We start from the raw sequence: 8,670 nt of genomic DNA, 5'->3' as shown, positions 1-8,670 counted from the left end.
CTGATCTGGGGTGGTGAAAACAAACCAATGAAAAGCACGATGTATAAACACATGCTGAAAATCCACTGACAGTTACACCAAGCCCATACTGTAAACATGAAGAAACATATTGACATGTGATTAAATACACATTTGAAGAAAATGTTCTGGCTCACAAAAATAAAAATAAAAAAATCAATTCTTGCAATTAATTACTTAATTAAATCTGAATTAATTCATCCAACAAATCATATAGGCAAAGGCGTATGGTATTATGGTATGAACAAAAAGGAGGTACTTAGACCAAACTTTAAAAATAAAAGTTTAGGAGTAGAATTGCATGAGTACAAATTACATTAACTTTAGCATTTGAGATAACTTTGGCACTTCGAAAATAAAAATGTTCATGTGGAATATTTTAATTTTTATAAGAAAATAATCCAAATATGTATGCTATTTCAGTGGGACTGAATTCCCCTCTTACTCCTTTCCCAGTATTTCTTCTTAATGATTTTTTCCTACTTTACCTGTTAGCATTACAATAAAAGCTGAACTGCAAAAAAAAAATTGTAAAGTTATATGCTCCAAGGTAAAAATTAGAAACATAAAAAGTCTAAATAGCTCTTCCTCAAGGGATCCATGAAGAGATTTTCCCTCCAGGACACTGTTTTGTATTTAGGTTAATTGTTTCTTTATTACTAACATTTAAAAGGAAACAGAGCAGAAGCCAAATTTTATTTCTCCAAAACACTAGCACTTGAATTTAAAGATGTATTTATCCATATCAATAAAAACACAAAAGCACACATTTCTTTTCAGTACAAAGAAAAGCAAAGATCAACAAAATTCTTAAATTACAGAGGAATTACAAGACTATTGATCAAAAACAAAAACGTCTGCCAAATATTTCTCCACCAAAATGGGTTTATTTAGAAGCAACAAAGAATTTCACTTCAGAACACACAACCTTAGCAGAACTCTTGGAAGCCCTCTAAAATGAAGAACAGGAAACTCTTAGAGGCAAGGAGTAAGTCGGGAGCCTGTTACTAACAGAGAGTTCTCCCTGTTGTGCTTTGTAATCACAGTGCAGAGGTCCCCCTCTGGCCTCCCTGCTTCATTTTAAATGAGGTTTCTGTTTATTAATCTTTTAAAAACACATATTATTTACAAGATAAGGGCTCTTTAGAATGGAGATGGGAAGTTGCCCTTGAAGAATGATATTTATAATAAAAGACCCAAATATAATGATTGTAATGGTGAATGCAAATAAGAATACGTGAGTTATAGCCCTGGCTGGTGCAGCTCAGTGGATTGAGCACGGGCCTGCAAACCAGAGGATTGCAGTTCAATTCCCAGTCAGGGCACATGCCTGGGTTGTGGGCCAGTTCCCAGCGGGAGACACACGAGAGGCAACCATACATTGATGTTTCTCTCCCTCTCTCCTCCCCTTCCCCTCTAAAGATAAATAAATTAAATCTTAAAAAAAAGAATATGTGAGTTATATATGTATCATTAGAAGACCTTTTAAACTCAATTTATGTATCTACCGCATATAAATGAGAGTTAGCCTCTACCTATGTAAAAAACTATTATAAAATTATTTTTCAGGAAAAGTGTTAAATATATTCAGAGGTCTCTGTGTAGGTAAACTTACATGTACTCACGTATGCAAAGCCAACTTTATATTAAATATAAAATGGAACATTTTTAAAAATCGGTTTGTGTGGCTATAATTTTGATAGCCAATAAAATATTAAATAATAAATAACAATACAATTACACATTAATCATTTCAATTAACTATATAATATTTTTCCAAATAAAATTTGCTAATTTGATTTAAAATTTATATATCATTAGCTAACTAATTATAACTAACTTGAAACAGAGTGGTTAACTACTTATTAATGATAGCTAATAAAATATTGTGCAAAGTTATATTTTTATTTACTGAATTAAATAATAGAATTTGAAGGAAAACATTTTAATAACTTAAAATTCAATCATTTACACATACTCAGAACTACATTCATAATAAACCAAAAATACATGATTTTATCTGTAAGAGAAATACTTAAATTCTAAATATTTTTATAAATAGAGCTTATTGCCTAATTGAACTAAAAAAATTTCCCATAGCTTTATTCTTTAAAGTTAATAGAGCTGAATTTTCAAACTTTCAGGCAAAACATGGTTCAATCACACTGACAGGCAATGGGAGGAGAGAAATAAATTACCCAAGGTTCTAAGACTTGGTTATAATTAACTACAAAGGAAACCCTGTTGAAAATAGATATGATGGAGTAATGCAGACCATTTTCTTCATTGATTTTATATTAACCAAGCTTAAACATTAATCTAAATAAAGAGTGGCACAAATGTAGGTTTTTAGTTGTGAGTATGAGAAACACAGAGCTTATTCTTGTATTTTTATTGTATTTTATTCCATATGAACTGAATACCTACTTTTGCCATACCCTATGGTTACAACACCTAGACTATATCACTCATTTAATTACCCGTATATTTTCTAAAAAAGAAAACTCCTACCCATCAAAATATCCAATGACTTTATAGCACAGCTTATAGCTTATATTTCATTAGCAGAACAAACACCTTACTCAATTTGCTTTTGCAGAAGAAATTCCTAGTCAAATTTCTAATTTACATTCAAGAGTTTTCAATATTTTATCATACTTAGAAATTAATTTTTAAATATGAGTTAAAGCGAATATATACCCTATACATAGTACCCAGAAGAAGGAAAAGAACTACAATATTCATGGCATGTTTAAGTGCCACTATGTACTGAATTTAGAGTGTTAAAACCATTAAGCATTCAGGAAAATAACTGGGAAGATGGACAAAGGACAAAGTGTGGAATTAAACTGTCCACAGAATCCTGATTTTCACCTTCATTATTTAAGCTTTTAATAAGATAGCACTGTGCCCTGGCTGGTGTAGCTCAGTGGATTGAGCGCAGGCCTGCGAACCACACATTCGAAGTTCGATTCCCAGTCAGGGCACATGCCTGGGTTGCAGGCCAGTTTCCAGCAAGGGACTCACGAGAGGCAACCATACATTGATATTTCTCTCCCTCTCTCCTTCCCTTCCCCTCTAGAGATAAATAAATAAATAAAATCTTTAAAAAAAAGATAACACTGCAAGAATATGAGTTCATTCTCTTTCTTTAAAAAGCATAAGGAAAACACTCATTCTTACTTCGATTTTGATGCACTAGAACACAAAGGGGAAAATAAATGGCAAGATTTAAAAGAAGTCCTCTCCTAACAACATAGCAATGTTAGAAGAAAAGGACTATTTTATAACTTCTACGTATTAAGCATAAAATGATTTACTATGTATTTTTAAAATACACAGATAAAAATCATTTTATAAACCAGTTGTGCTTCAAAAGCAAGCATCTGTATATCCACAAATGTGGAAATCATCCCCAGGCCTTCCTTTCTGGAGAGGCTCTGTTTAATTCTTAGTGGCAGAGATCAAAGGTATTATTCACGGTTGTTCAGTGAAGAAAGCTACTAAATAATCATCAGGCTTTCTAGCTGCCTTTCAATACGTGTTTCTTAGAATGTTCACATATAGCAAGTAGGATGTGTCATATAAGTCTGATTCCAGAGATTCATTGGTGCTGCAGAGACAACAGTAAAGGAAGAAGAGAAGCAGGAGGTGACACATTAGATACAGCCACATCCACATCCTAATATATTTTCACATTGCCATTGTTTGTCTCAGTGAAATGTCTATGAGAACAAGTATCTCTGGTAACCCCACAATCTCAAATAGTTAAATATCACCTAGCACTTGAAAACCAACAGTGCAGCTTCTATTGATTTCTTCCTTAAAACGTTAATTTACTCAGAGTTCTAATTTTGAGACATGCCACGCTCTAGACTCTAGGGACACAATGGATATTATCATTACAGGACAAGATAAATAAATAACCTGGAACTAAGTAAAATAAGAATGATTCTACACAGTATACATTCCCCACCAACAATTATAATAGGTTGAGTTGATTAAGAGTGACTAGTAACTACTTTAGTTTGGCTAGTGGTCATGTCTGAGAAAGGGTCATTTAAGCTCAAATCTGAAAAACAAAGAGAAGCCCACAGACTGAATATGTGGAGCAGGGGACCAAGGCAAGGGGCTTCTTGGCCTGAGGCTAGAGAGATTTAGGAAAGAAGACAAAGCAATGTAAAGAGCCAGGCAAGGGACAGATCATGAACTTTGTATGTCAGAGGATCGAAAAGAGGTTATTTGTGTTTTGAACTTTTTGTTGTTGTTCAATCACAGTTGTCCCCATTTTCACCCCATTACTCTCCCCCACCCTACCCACCTGCATTTTCCATATTCAATCCTTTCCCCACCCCGTTGTCTTTGTCTATGGGTCCTTTATACATGTTCCTTGACACCCTTCCCCTTCCTTCTTTCCTCCATTACCACCCCCCTCCCCTCTGGTTACTGTCTGTTTTTATTTCTGTGTTTCTGGTTCTATTTTGCTCATTTGTGTGTTATTCATTAGGTTCCACTTACAGATGAGATCATATGGCATTTGTCTTTTACTGCCTGTCTTATTTCACTTAGCATAATGCTCTTTAGTTCCACTCATGCTGTCATGAAGGGTAGGAGCTCCCCCTTTCTTTCTGCTAGGTAGTATTCCATTGTGTAAATGTACCACAGTTTCTTGACCCACTCATTTACTGATGGGCACTTAGGTTGCTTCCAGCACTTGGCTATTGCAAATTGTGCCGCTATGAACATGGGATACATAGGTTCTCTTGAATTGGCATTTCAGGATTCTTAGGGTATAATCCCAGCAGCGGATTGCCGGGTCAAAAGCAGTTCCATTTTTAGTTTTTTGAGGAAATTCCACACTGTTTTCCACAGTGGCTGCACCAGTCTGCATTCCGACTGACAGTGCAATAGGGTTCGCTTTTATCCACAACCTTGCCAACACTTGTTGTTGTTGATTTGTTTATGATGGTCATTCTGATCAGCATGAAGTGCTATCTCATTGTGGTTGTAATTTGCATCTCTCTAATGGGTAGTGATGCTGAGTTAGAAAATATAAAAACATATTTGTAAATACAGAAAAATTGGTATTGAAAGAGAGATGATCTCATGAGAAAATACATGAATACACTCAGAACAAATGAACTCCTGAGTCCAAGTGGAAGGGCTGGGCTTGACATGCGGGAGGTAGGTAGACTGTCATCCACAGTAAAATAGTAGAGCAGTTAAAATAAACAACATGTAGATTTAGAGCCAGATGAGTTGGTATGTTTACATGTGGATGGATGAGGGAACTCAGGCAAGGTAACTATTTTTCTCAATGAAATGAGAAGCAAGGTTATCCATGTGGGAAGCAGAATCAATTGTGGGAGGGAGATTTGAAGAGAGAGAAGATGTGTAAAATCGTTTTGGATAATAGGAAAAAGAAATTGAATAGGATATCTGGGGATGTTGAGTGCTCATTTGAGAATTGTGGGTATGAATTTAAAATGAGGTGTCAGTGATAGTTAACTACTTGCAACATAGGCATTGAGGTCGGTTGTTATAACCAAAGCTGTAAACTACAATTTACACAATAGTTTTAAGAGGAAAAGGCGATTTATCATCAGACTATACAGGAGATTGTCCCCATGTTCTGAACACTTTTCCTTACTGGCAAGGAATGTGCACTAGCCAACTTGTGACTGTTTTTATTTTTAAAATTTTGATAGCATATTTTGAGGTGAAACAACTAAATTATAAAATGGATTGTTCTTGCAGATATCCTGGATCTCAAATAGCTTTTATAATGCTCAAAATAATGTGTTATATTTTTAGAAATTTAATCTTGAAAACATTGAGAAAATCCTAGGAGAAGTACTAACTCTTGAGAACAATGCTGTTTAGTAGAACTTCTACCCAAAATGGAAACATTTTTCTGTGCTGTTCAATACAGTAGCCACTTAAATGTGGCTAGTATGGCAAATGAAGTGAATTTTCTATTTTATTAATTATAATCAACTCACATTTAAATAGCCACAGGCTGGACCTCTGTCAAGATGGAGGCATAGGTGGAAACACTGTGCCTTCTCCCACAACCAAGTTTGAATACAACAAAGGTTTAGTAAACAAAGACACAGCCAAAGAACAGAAAACTGAACTATACGGAAGTCCGACAACAACAAACCGTTCCACCAGGATGGTAAGAGGGGCGGAGACAGCAGCGGAGCAGGGTCCGGCATGAAGGATCCTGACCCAGGTGACCCAGGCGCGAAGGCAGCGGGGTAGCACTGCGGACCCAGTGAGGGTGCGGGGCAGGCTGAGCATGGTCACACATTCACGCGCAGATAAACCAGAAAAGGAGTGAGCAGTGAGACGTACCCAGCAGGCCCCAGCGGCGAACCGAGCAGACCCCAGCTTCGAACCCAGTGAGGGTGCCAGGCAGGCTGATCGAGGTTGCACATTCGGGCTGGACCAGGCAGCCCTGGCGGTGGGAGGAGGCAGAGGGGACCGCCATTGATTTCCTTTGACCCCACCCCCACATATAGCGTCACAACCCAGCAACTGAGTTGCCCCACCCTGGTGAACTCCTAGGGCTCTGCTCCTCATATGTAACAGGCATGAACAGTCCAAAATATGGCTCAAGAAGAACTCAAAGTCTCAGAGCCAATAACTCTAAGTGACTGAGAAATAGTGAACCTCTCAGATGCACAGTTCAAAATACTGGTAATCAGGATGCTCACAGAACTGGTTGATTATAGTCACAAATTAGAGAAACATATGAAGGCTAAACTAATTGAAATGAAGGGAAATACACAGGAAACCAATAGTGATGGAAAGGAAACTGGGACTCAAATCAAGGGAGTGGACTAGAAGGAAGAAAAAAATGACCAAACAGAAAAGTATGAAGAAACAAGAATTCAAAAAAATGAGGAGAGACTTAGGAACCTCCAGGACATCTTTAAACGTTCCAACATCCGAATTATAGGGGTACCAGAAGGGGAAAAGAAACAGCCACGAGTGGAACACTTATTTGAACAAATAATAAAGGAGAACTTCCCCAGTCTGGCAAAGGAGATAGACTTCCAGGAAATCCAGGAAGCTCAGAGAGTCCCAAAGAAGTTGGACCCAAGGAGGAACACACCAAGCCACATCAGAATTACATTAGCCAAGACGAAAATGAAGGAGAGAATCCTAGAAGCAGCAAGAGATAAGGGGACAGTCACCTACAAAGGAGTTCCCATCAGATTGTCAGCAGATTTCTCAAAAGAGACCTTACAGGCAAGAAGGGGCTGGAAAGAAGTATTCCAAGTCATGAAATCCAAAGACCTACATCCAAGACTGCTCTATCCAGTAAAGCTTTCATTTAGAATGGAAGGGCAGATAAAGCACTTCTCAGAGAAGGTCCAGTTCAAGGAGTTCATCATCACCAAGCCCTTATTACAGGAAATGTGAAAGGGACTTATCTAAGAAAAAGAAGATAAAAAATAGGAACAGTGAAAGGACAGCAAACTCACAGTTATTAACAACCACACATAAAAAAAAAGCAAACTAAGAGGATAGCTAGATCAGCAGCAGAACCATAGAAATGGAGATCACATGGAGGGTTAGCAACAGGGGAGTGGGAGGAGGAGAAGAGGGGAGAAGGTACAGAGAATAAGTAGCACAGATGGTAGGTAGAAAATAGACAGTGGGGAGGGCAAGAATAGTATGGGAAATATAGAATCTAAAGAACTTGAGACACATGGTCATAAACTAAAGGGGGGAATGGTGGGGGAAGGGGTGTGCAGGGTGGAGGGGAATGAAGGGGGGAATAGAACAACTGTAATGGCATAATCAATAAAATATATGTTAAAATAAATAAATAAATAAATAGTCACAGGTTGCTAATGTCTACACTGAACAGCTCAGTAACAGAATCACCTACTCCTCTCCCATCTAGCACTAGGTATTTGGTAGCTACTTGAAAAGCAAAGGGTTTCAATGTTGAAATGGCTGCGAGATAGGTTTCCTTTGGTTCTTTAGTTTAGATTGGTAGTTTTAAAACTTCAGTAGAATTGATAATTACTATACAAGATTTTATATATAGAAACCATAAAAGCTCAAACAGGTAATTCATGAGATTTTCTATGGTAGTTTTAACTGCTGGCAATTTCCACATTATAAATTATAAATTCACATTAAAATCTGACTCTATGACCCCTCACCCATTTCAACACTATAAAGTCATGTTGAGAATTGACTTAAAGAATTAATAGAGAAATGTTTGGCAAAAAGAGATGAATCAGGTGGACATTAATGTCATGTATGAAGAGTTATTTAGCCCTACAAATTATAAATACATAGTGAATTTTATATAATTATCTTCTCATTAGGGAAGTTTAAATATTCATTCAAATGTATTAATCTACTTTAACTTCGGTATTAAAGTTAATATTTAAAAATTAATGCGTCCTTTCAGCTATTAAGTCATATCAAAATTTTAAAACACCATAATAACACTGATAGATGCAACAAAATTTCAAGCATTTGGTGGACCTGAAAATTATATTTCTTGTTCATATCGACTGTATAAATTTTTCCATAATATAAAGGAATGAAAATATATCCTGTCATCACGTGCTCTATGTAAAATCAAAATAAAAGAAGCAATCTTCAGCAACATTTGCAATGATA

This window comes from Sturnira hondurensis, unplaced genomic scaffold (assembly GCF_014824575.4).
Source record: "Sturnira hondurensis isolate 20B ecotype Veracruz unplaced genomic scaffold, ASM1482457v3 Scaffold0004622, whole genome shotgun sequence".
NCBI classification, from domain to species: domain Eukaryota; kingdom Metazoa; phylum Chordata; class Mammalia; order Chiroptera; family Phyllostomidae; genus Sturnira; species Sturnira hondurensis.
The sequence above is the reverse complement of the archived record's forward strand: the minus strand, read 5'-3'. Positions refer to the sequence as shown.